This window comes from Pinus tabuliformis, chromosome 8 (genome assembly GCF_031772625.1).
Source record: "Pinus tabuliformis cultivar Carrire ecotype Pingquan chromosome 8, CPIR1, whole genome shotgun sequence".
Lineage (NCBI taxonomy): Eukaryota > Viridiplantae > Streptophyta > Pinopsida > Pinales > Pinaceae > Pinus > Pinus tabuliformis.
In genome coordinates, this window is record NC_142294.1 from 1,286,174,803 (window position 1) to 1,286,187,672 (window position 12,870).

Sequence of the window (12,870 nt, forward strand, 5' to 3'; positions counted from 1 at the left end):
GTGGCCCCCGTCTTGATGATTTTTGTGATACACTTCAAGTGCTTCATGAATTATAGGCTGCTTGTAGTGAATGCAAATATCCTCTGCCAGTGGGTTCTCTTCCCACTCCTATTCCAGAGTAGGAGGTTTCTCAACCACCCATTGTGATCCCTCCCCTTGATTTTGAGGTGATGGATAACACCGCTACAATTCTCTACCTTTCATCATCCATGAGATCGATGCAATGGAACTCCCTTGGTGTCTCCTAATGTGATTCTATTGAACCTTCTTTGACAAACACTCCAGTCTCAACATTGGTAGATCTTCTATCTACTAGTCATATGTCTCCCAACTTTGATGATGCATATGTGAACCTTATCTCTCATGAAGATGCTTCATGTAGCTCTTATTCATCATGTAGTCTCTCTTCCTTAATCACCCCATCTTCCATTCCGATGAAGACATCATGGAAGCCGTTACCACCCCTGATTATCCTTGGTATAATAATATGCACCATCGTGTGTACTTCCTTCCTCAACAAACCCATGACCAATATGTTGTGGAGTCAAAAGACTTCATCCATGGTGAGGTCGATCGGTTCAATGATCCTTTGCTTCAAACCAATAAATTTGAACCACATCCACCTTATGGCCATTACATTTCAACACAATGTTTGGGTAAGGGGGAATCCACTTTTGAGAGTCCAAGAGAAGCAATTCTCCCCAGCCCTCCTAGTGCATATCTTAGTGTCGAGTCTAGTACCATTATTCTTCCCCATTTAGAATAATCTATAAAGTTTGATACCAGTTCAAATCACTCTAGGGATGATCCACTTACTCATCCCTCCATCTTCCATCAACAACCCATTCCCTTAGGAATTGTTGTTGTTCAATCACCATGTTTTCTAGGTCACCATCAATTCATTATATCTGAAGCTACTCTTTGGTATAGTGACAACATGTATGCGAACCCAGAAAATCAGTCTATTTGATTCATCTATGTAGTTGCAAACGAGATTGGTAATCCACCATTTCCTTTCTCTTACTTCATCCTTTATCCTTTCTTCCCACAATAAGACATCCATAACATAAATAAATAGCAAACCACATCATCAAAATGTGTTTGGAGTCCATTACTGTAAATACATCTAGTATGTCCATTGCATGATAGGGAGGAACCTATGCCTATATATCTCCTCATGATCCTATGCAAGATATTGTGCCAGTAGGGCCGAAATCTTGAATCCATTATTTGAGCACATGGAACACAATGACACTCCACAAACTAATCTAGCTAGGGTTCCCACCTAATAAATCCCCTCCATCATTACGTGCTGGGTGAGAGGAACTCATGCTTGGGGGAATGATGGAACCCCTGGCCATGTTTTTCAACATAAGTCTCAGTGTAGACCCCAATGATATAGGTATGGTTGATTATCCTTTCATTCTTTGGATAGTTTTCCCTACCAACATGTCTAAAGAGCCATATAGACATTACATATCATCGATGCTTAATACCATATCTTCAAACATCCTACTCTATGTGATGCTACACTTACCACACAGTCCCCATGTTTGACTTGGTGGGTAGGGATGATACTATACCTTCTCTCATAATTCATTCTTATATTCCTCCCTTACCTTGATTCTTCATCAAGAACCATACTTCCAAGAAGCATTAAGGCTATCCCTCAAAAAGTAAGGCCACCTTCATGAAAGTCGCAGATCCAAATTCAGATGGTTGACTTATCTACTAAGATATCCACAAGATTTAGGGCCTTCTCCTCCTCTCCAAATTCTCCAACATCTCACTATGAAAATGAATTGGATTTGGGGGTAAAAAACCCCTTTTATAACAAAAACCCTAGTTATTTTGTCGCCCATTGCGAGTAAACTGTAGATCCCTTTGATAAACCATCAACACCATTAGAAAGATCTCAATGAGTCCTATAATGTGTCTCCCATTTCTTTTGGTAACTTGACACTTCAATGGGAAGCCATTTTTTCCATGAGGTCTCACTTTGCCGCCTATTAAAATCAAATTTCTTCATTTGAGCCACTCATACTCTGGTACCACTTTACGTTTGCATTGGTTGACTCACTTGTCGATTTTTGTCATGAGTAACCATAATTTACTCATGTTTTTATTGTCCCCTCTAGGCCTCGCCCACGTGGTAGCATCACTGAGTCACTCTTGTTTAGAGCATCTGAGGTGAGTCACCCTTTCATCTATGGAGTCTGTTCTGAGTCCCCTTGAGTCAAGTTACAATGTTTCCTACATATTTGTGTCAAATCCACCCCATTATATTCATATTTGGCCTCCAGCTCTACTGCTCCATCTTTTCCAAACCCACGTTTGAGTCATTAACCATCGCCTTCAGAATCGAGTCAACCACTACTAGGTAAACCATACATATCATGATCTACAAAGGCTTGTCATCAGTTCACCACTCATCTTGTTTCCTTCCATCATCATCCATGGTGTTAGTCTATTAGTCACTCTACTATGATACCTCATGCCTATATTAATGATTCTTGATTTCCATAACTCTGGTGGGCCCTCTTCCCTCAACTTCAACACATTTATTCCAGAAGAGTGGGCTAGAGGGTGGTGTACCTTTGTTCCTGCTTTCATATTTGCTTGGTACCTTAGATCAAGTAAAGGGAATCATCATTTCCATTTGAATTGGTTTTTTCTCACGTGGTTGACGCCATCTCCTTATCCCACGATTGACATTCATACACTTGATGGTTTTGTGGTCCAGATGATTGTTCCAGTCATTTCCAGGTGTGTGTGAGATGTTCCAGACCTCATGAGGTGTGGCACTTCAGGTAACCCCCCACATGTTCGAATGTCCACAGATGTTGAACCAACCTTAATTGCAGTTCCATAGATGTGACAGGTTCAGTCTCCACCACTTGCAGCACCCATAACATGAATCTCGCCTTCAGAGGATCCATTCGGATCTTCAAAGCCCTTTCTTGTTCAAGAAGGATTCTTTAGTTGAAACCCCCCCTCACCATGTTAGCTTGAGGGGAATTATGTCTCATGTACTCAAATGCTATTGTATTCAGTCCTGACCTATGTCTTTCAAGGCGCATTATGTATATGGGATACATTGTATTATTTTCTGGCGAATTGTTGCCAACATATCATATATCATGTACTTTGTAGGTCAGTCCCACATTGTTGGGCTCACCATTATTCTTTGTACGCAGTTATCTTGACGGTTATGATTATGCCTCCCTGACCTCATTTGAGATCATGTACTCCAACATAAAAGGATACTTGTATTAGTTTAGTAGGTCCATCCCTCTCCATTTTCGTTCGTCCTTGCATTGCTTCAACTATCTCTCTCTGACTCCCATTTGGTGTCTTGTGGAATTGTAACCTACAACATATTTCGGTCATACGATTTTCTCCTAACACTCATACATTGGTGGGAAATCTGTTATGACCAAAAAATCATCACCTAGCCATTTCTAACTAGGTGGATCGAAATACACCATGTAGGATTAATTTTACCATAGTAAAATCACTTTCAATATATGAAATAATTTAGTAAACCATTTTTATTAAATTATTTTTTTATTAAAAAAAAACCCCATGAGAATAATCAAATAAATATTATTTATTTAATTTCCTTTAGGAATTATTATTAAATCATTGTTTGATAAGTATTCCTTGTCACATTCGACTAAATCTCCTAGGAATAATTAAATAAATCACTATTTATTATTACTTATTTCCAATATTCGAATAATTGTTAAACCACTATTTAATAATTATTTCAATTTCACACCAATCTTAATTCCTGTGAAATAATTAATAAATCACTTTGTTTGTTAATTATTTCTAAATAAATATATTTGACCATTTTCAATATCTTTTCCCTGTCCAAAAAATATAATAAAGTATTCCTAATGGTTAGATCTTGATTTGGTCAATATTATTTTATTATTCTCCATTTTTGAGATTAACTCAATACTTTGTTAAATAGGAGGGTTTTTTCATTCATTCTTCAATACGATCATTATCATCATCACCATTTTCATCTCTTTTCTTTTGAGCCCCCATTTGATTTCTCCACATTGTTCTCGGTTTTTCATACATTGAGAGAGAATTGATTACTGAAGCATCAAGGAAATTAAAGGACCCATCCCACCATGGGGGATTTATAGACCCTTTTGTAGATATCCTTCACCAGGTGTTATCAATAAAAGACTTATTAATTTTAAGCTCTTTCCATTTGGGTTGTTGCATTGTATATATATATATATATATATATATATATATATTGTTGTTTTCATCTTCGGATCGTATATGTTATTTTTGTTGCAGGTTTTTCCACGTTTTATTATAGATCTGAAGCATAAGCAACCATAAATTGTTGTTAGGGTCACTTCTCACTTAGTGACATAAGTGAAGTGTTTCCGGTACACCTTACAAAGAATTTCACACTAACATCTACATTTGTAGGGTCAACCCCTGACATAATTATCAACTCCCTATTATCCTCAATCAACATTTTTTTATCTCTTGATTTGAATGTTTCTTGCTTTAGCTAATCAATGATCTTTTGTGATAAAAATTCTACTTTAGATACAACCAACACAAACTTAATTAAATAATGGTATATAATTTCTACAGTTTGTTTATGCTGACCAATTTTATCTAGGAAAGGGATATCATCTCCATTAATTGGAACATTAATTTCTTTGAGATTAACACCAAACAATATGCTTTGGAACCTGGGATTAACAAGTGACATTTTCAATAGATTTCTCTCTACATGGATAACTAAAACTAAGATAATCTAATAGGCCTAGGTTGACTGTGATAAATCTTTGGCTCGTAAGCTCTACTTTTCCTTCTTACTCATCTCCTTTATTTTCAGGTCCTCTTTTTATATAGATTCTATTCCTTTAGGAATAGTTTCTATGTCTTTTTATACTATTGGACTAGATGGTTGTATAGGGCAATCTAGATTCGATAGCTACATTTGGAAAGATGGCTCATTAGAAGGTGGCATTCTGAGTTGAATATTAGGAATATCATTTTCTTCTTCTTCGATCCTGGATTCCTTTGTTTTAGCATGTTGCATTATCTCAGTTTCAGATTGATTTGATCTATCCCTCTTAAATACTTTTTTCCTTAAGAAGGTTGGGTTCTACAATAATATGTTTCTAATATCATGTTTTTTTGTAGATTTGTATTGCAGTAATTATTAATTGGACCATGAAACTCTATTTTCTAGTCTTTCAAGCTCTCACTTGCTATTTATGCAGATTCAAATTATGATTGCGGACAAAGTTGAATTCTCTAGACCTAGTGAACTGGTTTAGAACAACATAACTAAAAGAATATATAGTTTTCCTTAGAGAAGTTAAAGAATGGGAAAGAGGCCTACCTCCAATATGTAGCAAGCTTCACATTCTTCAATGCTTGTAAGCTCCAATTGTAGCTCCAAGTGCTATAATTAGAACATGCACACTACTGAAACCAAAAGGCATTGAAATACATGAGTGTAAACATAGTACAACACATATAGGAAAACATGATACTCTTTGTATTAATAGAAATAGGAGAGAGTTTGAAACCATAAATAGTAGCTAACTTTGTAGATGTCTCCCCAAGTTGATGTATCCTTCTTTGTCACAAATCAACCTCAATATCAACCCTAATGCATGAAGATGATGACTCCTTTAGTTTCAAGGAAACAACATAAGGGCACTATAAATCTCCAAAACCTAACACCGATGTTATGGATAACAATAAATTTATAGGCGATGTATGGTAGTCTAGGCTTTACCATAATGAGCTTGAGATCCACATATGATGGGAGCATGAGTTCAAGGGATAAGAGGTGAAGTCTCCAAGGTATGATCATATAGGACTTAAGCTTCTTATCGAAGGTAAATGGTCAAAACAACCCCTGGAATCTTCTTGAAGAGGAAGCTTCAGAAATATTTTTAATTTTCCTGAATTTCTAGAATCAGCACACCCCCACCCAGGAGCAAGTAGTGATGACCAGCATTAAATGTAGGTGGCTAAAGGGGCAGGGTGCGCTAGGGCTTAAAACAATGATTTTTGGCAGTGAGACCCAGAAACTTAGACTTTTTGGAAAGGACATGCTTAGGGCTTTGTGTAGGGATTATGGAAACATGTTCACAGACATGGATTGATATGGTTTGCAGGCCTATTGACCAGATGCGACAAAATGGCCTATAACAGATTGCCCCCTAAAGTGAAAAGTTAGTAATGGTAGCTGATGATTGAATTTATTTACCTTGTGATAAGTTTGGATCAAGAACAACTAGTCAAGACCACCATATGTTACAATACATTTTATCATTATATTTTTGCTAAGGAAGCAATATCCATGCTATACACATAAGCTAACATTACATGTACAATGGTCAACAAGTCTTGTTCACTGATGTCAAAGAGTAGATCCATGTTTGGATGAATTTCTTGTATGATCATAGTCATAATATTTTTCTTATTTTCTATCAATCCTAAAACTGTAGCTTGGATGGATAGAAATAGATCTGGGGTCTTCTATCTCATTCATTCGATCGTTCAATGTATGGGTCTAACCATGCGAATAAATGTGCTGGAGTCAAACATGGTAGACACCATCTGATTACTGACTAATGATGTAACCCATTAATAGATACGAGAGAAACCATCAATGATGTTAATGGCTCTCAAGTTACAATAATATAATTTGAAGTTGAAGTTGAACACCACATAGAAGCTTTCGGTTGAAGGCCAATGATGAAAAATTGTCGATGAAACCGAGGAAACTTTCCATTGATGTATGCAAGCCCCAACGTACCAAAGGGAGTTTCTAAGTTAAATTCCTGGATAATGAGTTGATGTCAATAGGAATTGACCCGTAGCAGGAGGGCCTTGATGTATCCCCAATTAATGACATGAAACTGGTATCATGAGTTCAGATAAATGATGTTGATGTGGAACTGGTTCAAGAATGGTAAACATGAAATGAAGAATTAAGAGTATCATAATAGGTATACCATGAATGACTTCTCTTTAACATATTGCCCACATTGAATGGAGTTGGCAGCATTGACCCAAAACTAAAAGTGACCCAGAACTAAAAGTGAAGGCTTTGATATGGTGTAATGAACCAAAAAGACTAGCATATTTCCCAACCCATCAAACACGAAGATGAAGTGGAAGAGTGTCATGTTCAAGAGTGACTCACTACCATTAATAGGTAGAGTACAATGTTTTGCCAATTTCCTCAACCATTACTAGTCAGTACCTCTTCATTTTTTAACAACCTTGAGGAGGATAACATATGCTTGATCTGTAAGTTCATCCTTCGGATGAATCCTTCTGAGTATGTTTAATGAACCTTGAGAAGGAATGATCATGGTAAATTTTAAGGGTGAATTTTAGCCCAAGGGAGAAATTTAAGGGGATTTTCATTTTAGAGGGGCGAAATTTTTATAAAACAACCATTTCATATATTTAGCCCAAATTTTATTTAAAAAATAATTTATTTTTTCATTTTAGCCCAAAAAAAGGGGTGGATAAACTATGAAAAGACTCATTTGACTTGATTCGCCTAGTTTGGGACGTTATATTCCATTAAGATCACCCAATTTTCGGGTTTGCAATGTTAAATTCGTTTGCAATAGCCCATTTTTTGGTTTGGGAGGTGGTTTGGGAGGTTGTATTTGATCCTAATGGCCCTGATTTCTTCTATGAATGGCTCCCTGTTTTTGAATTTTGTTTTCATCGATGGAAAGGGTGTAAATAAATAAAATTATAAATAAAGTGGAGGTATGGTAAATAAATAAAAATATAAATAAACTAGAGGTATGGTAAATAAATAAAGCCTGTTTTTATATTTCGTCCATAACCATCTTTCTATTTAAGAAGGCTCATAAAAGAGGTTTTATTTAAGTGAATCCTATGGGCCAAATACCATATCTATAAATGAGGTATGGTAAATTAATAAAAATATAAATAAACGAGAGGTGTGGTAAATAGATAAATAAATAAAAAATCATATTTACTCCATAAGTCACCTTATATTTACGAACACTCAAAAAATGCTTTATATTTAGATGAAGCCTATGGGCCAAATACTATGGGCCAAATACGATGGGCCAAATTATTATTAATACTATGCAAAAAAACATTATAAACCCTAATATTAGTATTAATAAAAATAAATATGGCACATGGTATTGACCCATGGTATTCATGTGGAATGTAGCCTATTTACTCTGGATCTAATAAGCACCGAGTGGGATCAAAATATCGTGATATGCAAACTAGCATAGAGTGAAAAAATATTTGATCCCTCTGGGGCTTGGTAGATCAAGAGTAAAAATGGATCTTGTAATTTAATCTCACTTTAACATTTTAACTCAGTTAAAATAATAAAATAAAATAAAAATCAATTATTAATTTTGTTAATTTTTATAAATTACTAATAGTAGTTTTTAACCTCCAGGTTTATGATAACCCTGGTATTGACCCATGGTAATACCATGGTATTCATGTCACCATAGACTATTTAAAGGGGAAATTCTATCAGCTTAGATCCATCTTAATTCTGGGTCTACCAAGTGCTGAGAGGGATAAATAGATTTCATCCCTCTAAGAGTTTGGTAGATGTGGAGTTCAGATGGATATAGGTTGGTTTTTATGATAATGAAGATATTAAATAGACTTAGGTAACTATTTTGTAACAAACATCTTAAAGTGAATGGTTAAAGCTACATTTAGTCACTTCACAAAATTTCGTAAAAAATACCAATATTTCCATTAATATTGGTTTCCCTGATTTAACAAAAGAAAAAATTGAAAACAGTGAAATCTTATCACTCTTTCCACATCACCCTTGCAGAAGAGAGATAGTTGCTGCCCAGATTTCCCACCATTTTTCAAACGTTCTCAATATGATATCTTCATGAAAAATTTAAGGTACTCATGTTGGATTAGTTGTTTGAAAAATATGTTGGTTTGTACAACCTTACATCTTCTCCGTTATTCATAGTTTGTCGTAATGATCTGTAGTGGTTGGGCCACTACACCATATTGTCCTAAAAGCTGAATATTATCCACCAAAAGGTAAATTAATCCACATGTTACAACGCTATTAAAAAATTAAAGACGTATGAAGGCAGTGAATTATGCTAATAAGCAATTTAGATTGGGAGAGATGTAATTAAATTTTATTATCTAATTGAAGATCTCCAATTAAAATAATAATAAATCTACATTTATGTATTTATATATTGATTGGAAGGCTTCTGAAAATGTTCACTTCTCTCTATTATATCTCCTTCAGGCCTTTGGAATACCTACTAATTTCTTATATTATATAGTTGGGGCTTGCTACTTGTTGGCGTGTTGGGATTGTTATGAAACCAGCTCACAAAAACATAGAAAAGATAGATGAACGCCTTAGAATTCAGCCTCTTCGAGGGGGCAACCTCCTTTACATTACACAAATGAACAATTCTTTGATGATACAAATGAAAAGACCTCCTTTCTATATATAGGAGTCTAAGGGGTTATCATATAATCAGAGTCGACATAACAATAATAATGTAAGGGCACAATAATAACAATAGTGGGCTTCTATGGGGCACAATAGCAAGAATATGGGCACTACATGGGTACATAAATATAATAAGGGGGTTGTACTAATAACAATAAGGGTTTACACTAGTTGTATAGGGGTCTAACATGCCCCTCTCCTTCAAAAAGTGTTGTCCTCAATGCTTGAGTAGTTCTTGATGTTTATGTATAAAATTCTTGTCCTCCCATGTGGAATCTTCAACGGGTAAGTTCTTCCAATTGATCGATTTCGTAGTTGTCGAGTTCTTGTTTCTGTGACTGCTGCAGGTTCCAATATGATTTTTCCTTCCTCTTCAATTTCTGGCAATATTGTTTGAATTGGGATCTTTTGCAACTTTTGAATAAGTGGCCATACTTCTTCGTCCTTCTTCCATTCATCCCTTGCTTTTTTTATCCAATCTAGTTGGATAATAGAAATAGCACACACCAATTCTTCCACATCCTCATCCTTTCTTGAGAGTGTATCTGCAACAAAATTTTGCTTCCCTTTTCTATAAATGATCTCAAAGTCATAACCCAACATATTTATGACCCATTTTTTTTGTTCTTCTAAAGATAATAGTTGTTCTAAAAAGTGTTTAAGACTATCATGATCCATTTTTCCCTTGAAGTGTCTTCCCATTCAGTAAGGTCGCCATTTCTTAAGTGCATATAGTATTGCCAACATTTCCTTCTCATAAATAGCTTGCTTGAGATGTAGCAGTAAAAATACCCAATCACCTACATCAAAAAAAATTTCACTACGATGTTGATCTACCTATTGTTTCATTTGATTTTGCACCAAAGTGGCATTATCCTGTAAAAGTTGGAGAACTTGTTGTTGATGCCCAATGTGATCATTCACTGCTTGAATCTTTTTCTTTTTAATATGTCCTTCTATCTTTAGAGTTTGAGGAATGGTAATTTCTTCCAATCCTTTACAAGATATGGTCGGATTCATTTCTTGATGCTCGATGTGATCTTTCACTTCTTGAACATTTTTCTTCTTGATATGCCCTTCTATCTTGATAGTTTGAGGAGTGGTAATTCTGACCAGTGAATTACAAGATATGGTTGGATTCATTTCTTCTCTCTCGATGTGATCTTTCACTTCTTGCACCTTTTTATTTTTGATATCTCCTTCTATCTTGAGAGTTTGAGGAGTCGTAATTCTTGCCAATGCTTTACAAGATATCGTCTGATTCATTTCTTCTTTCTCTGGGGTTGGGTCCTGGCGTATATCCTCTTCTTTTGATGTTTCTTGATGCTTTTCTTCCTATTCTTCATACTCTATGTAAAATAATTTCTTCTCAGCACACTTATGACCTTTAGTGCATTTTCTATCACAATTGTAACAAAGCCCTTTTTCTCTTTATTCTTCCAATTGTTCTAGTGTAACCCTTGTAGGTTGTGGAAGGCTAGGAGAAACAACACTTCCATCTTTATAGTTGTGAGGGGTAGACTTCCTTGTTGCCATAATTTTACTTTCCACTATGTAACAAAGCCATTTTACTCTTTCCAATTGTTTTGGTGTTGCTCTAAAGAAGGTGTTGCTCTTTGTATCCTCATAATGTGTTATCATTTCCTCTGTGAAAATTGACCACGTAACAGCTCGTTTATGAGAACAAAACCCTTTATACCATAAAAATTGATCCAGTTCTAAATATGAAGATACAATACATACCTTTTGTAACAGTGGTACACCATGTAGATCAAAATATTTCTCCATCTGAAGTATCCATTTACCGGATCCTTGCCATCAAACTTCCTCATCTTGCTTTTTCTTGATTTTAGGAGCTCAATCTTGAAATGAATTTAACTCTGTACTTCCCAATCTTTAAGTTCTAAAATTGGGACCTGTAGTAGCCCTCTTCATCCTCCTTCCAATGCCACCAGTCTAATCTAAATTGGATTCTCCAGGGAAGAGTTGTGCCAAATCTCCCACGGTGACCTGATTATAGACTAGTTGAGTAGAGCAGACTTGTACGACGTGCCGCGAGTAACTGTTTCTACCTTTCGCCCTGAAAAATATATATAAGAAACTAAAGTCCATCATATTCTTGTACCTTCTTACAAAATTTTAATCCGATGCTCAGAGAGAAAGTTATGACGATTTTCCCCAGGTCACCTGTTTGGAATGTAATTCAGGAGTCTGCAAAAAGACAAACTTCCTTAGATCATATCTCCGAAAATATAGTGCAAAAAGCTCTGAAATTTGGACTCAACGTGCAGTATGATTTCGTCTCAAATGGGTTTTTTTTTAGCTTTTGAAACATTGCAGAAAAAAGTTATAGCAAAAATTCCACGATGACCTATTTGGAGCAGTGAAACCCTAGAATCCAAAGCTCTAATACCAAATGTTATGAAACCAGCTCACAAAAAGATAGAAAAGATAGATGAACACCTTAGAATTCAACCTCTTCGAGGGACAACCTCCTTTACATTACAAAAATGAACAATTCTTCGATGATACAAATGAAAAGACCTCCTTTCCATATATAGGAGTCTAAGGGGTTATAATATAATCAGAGCCAACATAACAATAATAATGTAAGGGCACAATAATAACAATAGTGGGCTTCTATGGGGCACAATAGTAACAATATGGGCACTACATGGGTACATCAATATAATAAGGGGGTTGTACTAATAACAATAAAGGTTTACACTAGTAATATAGGGGCCTAACAGGGATAAACAAACATGATGTGCTTTTTTATCTCGCAGTTGGTGTCTATGGAATAAGAAAGAAATTTGATTTGCATTTTCTCATCCTCATAGGTAAATGTTTGTAGATGAGGATTCCATATTAGCAACTTTGTCAGAAGGAAATTTTGTATATTTTATTGTTGCTCAGTAAAAAATCAAGCATTTTTTTTTTTTAAACTCAACATTGGTTGCATTTAGGAGAAAAGAGTTGTCTGCATGTCTTCTTCATGCAAGAAAGTTGTATGGTCCAATGATCCTTCCATATGACTATTGACAACTAACTTGCGATACAAGGCTATCTTTGATGATGAAGCAGTAGTAGTAGTTTTGTGGCAGGGAAGATTTGGAAATTTAAATCTTCAATGCAATCGATGATTTTTATTTGGTTGGCCCTAACAAATAATGTTTTGACGTGAGATGTTCTACAAAGTAGGGAAAAGTAGGGTCCTGGAATTTGTACTCTATGGAAATGTGAAGGGAAAACAATAGACCACATGCTGGTGTTCATTTGTATTTTTTCTTAGGAGGTATGGGGTGTTATTATCCCCTTATTTGAGTGTAGGCTACTTGGCAGGA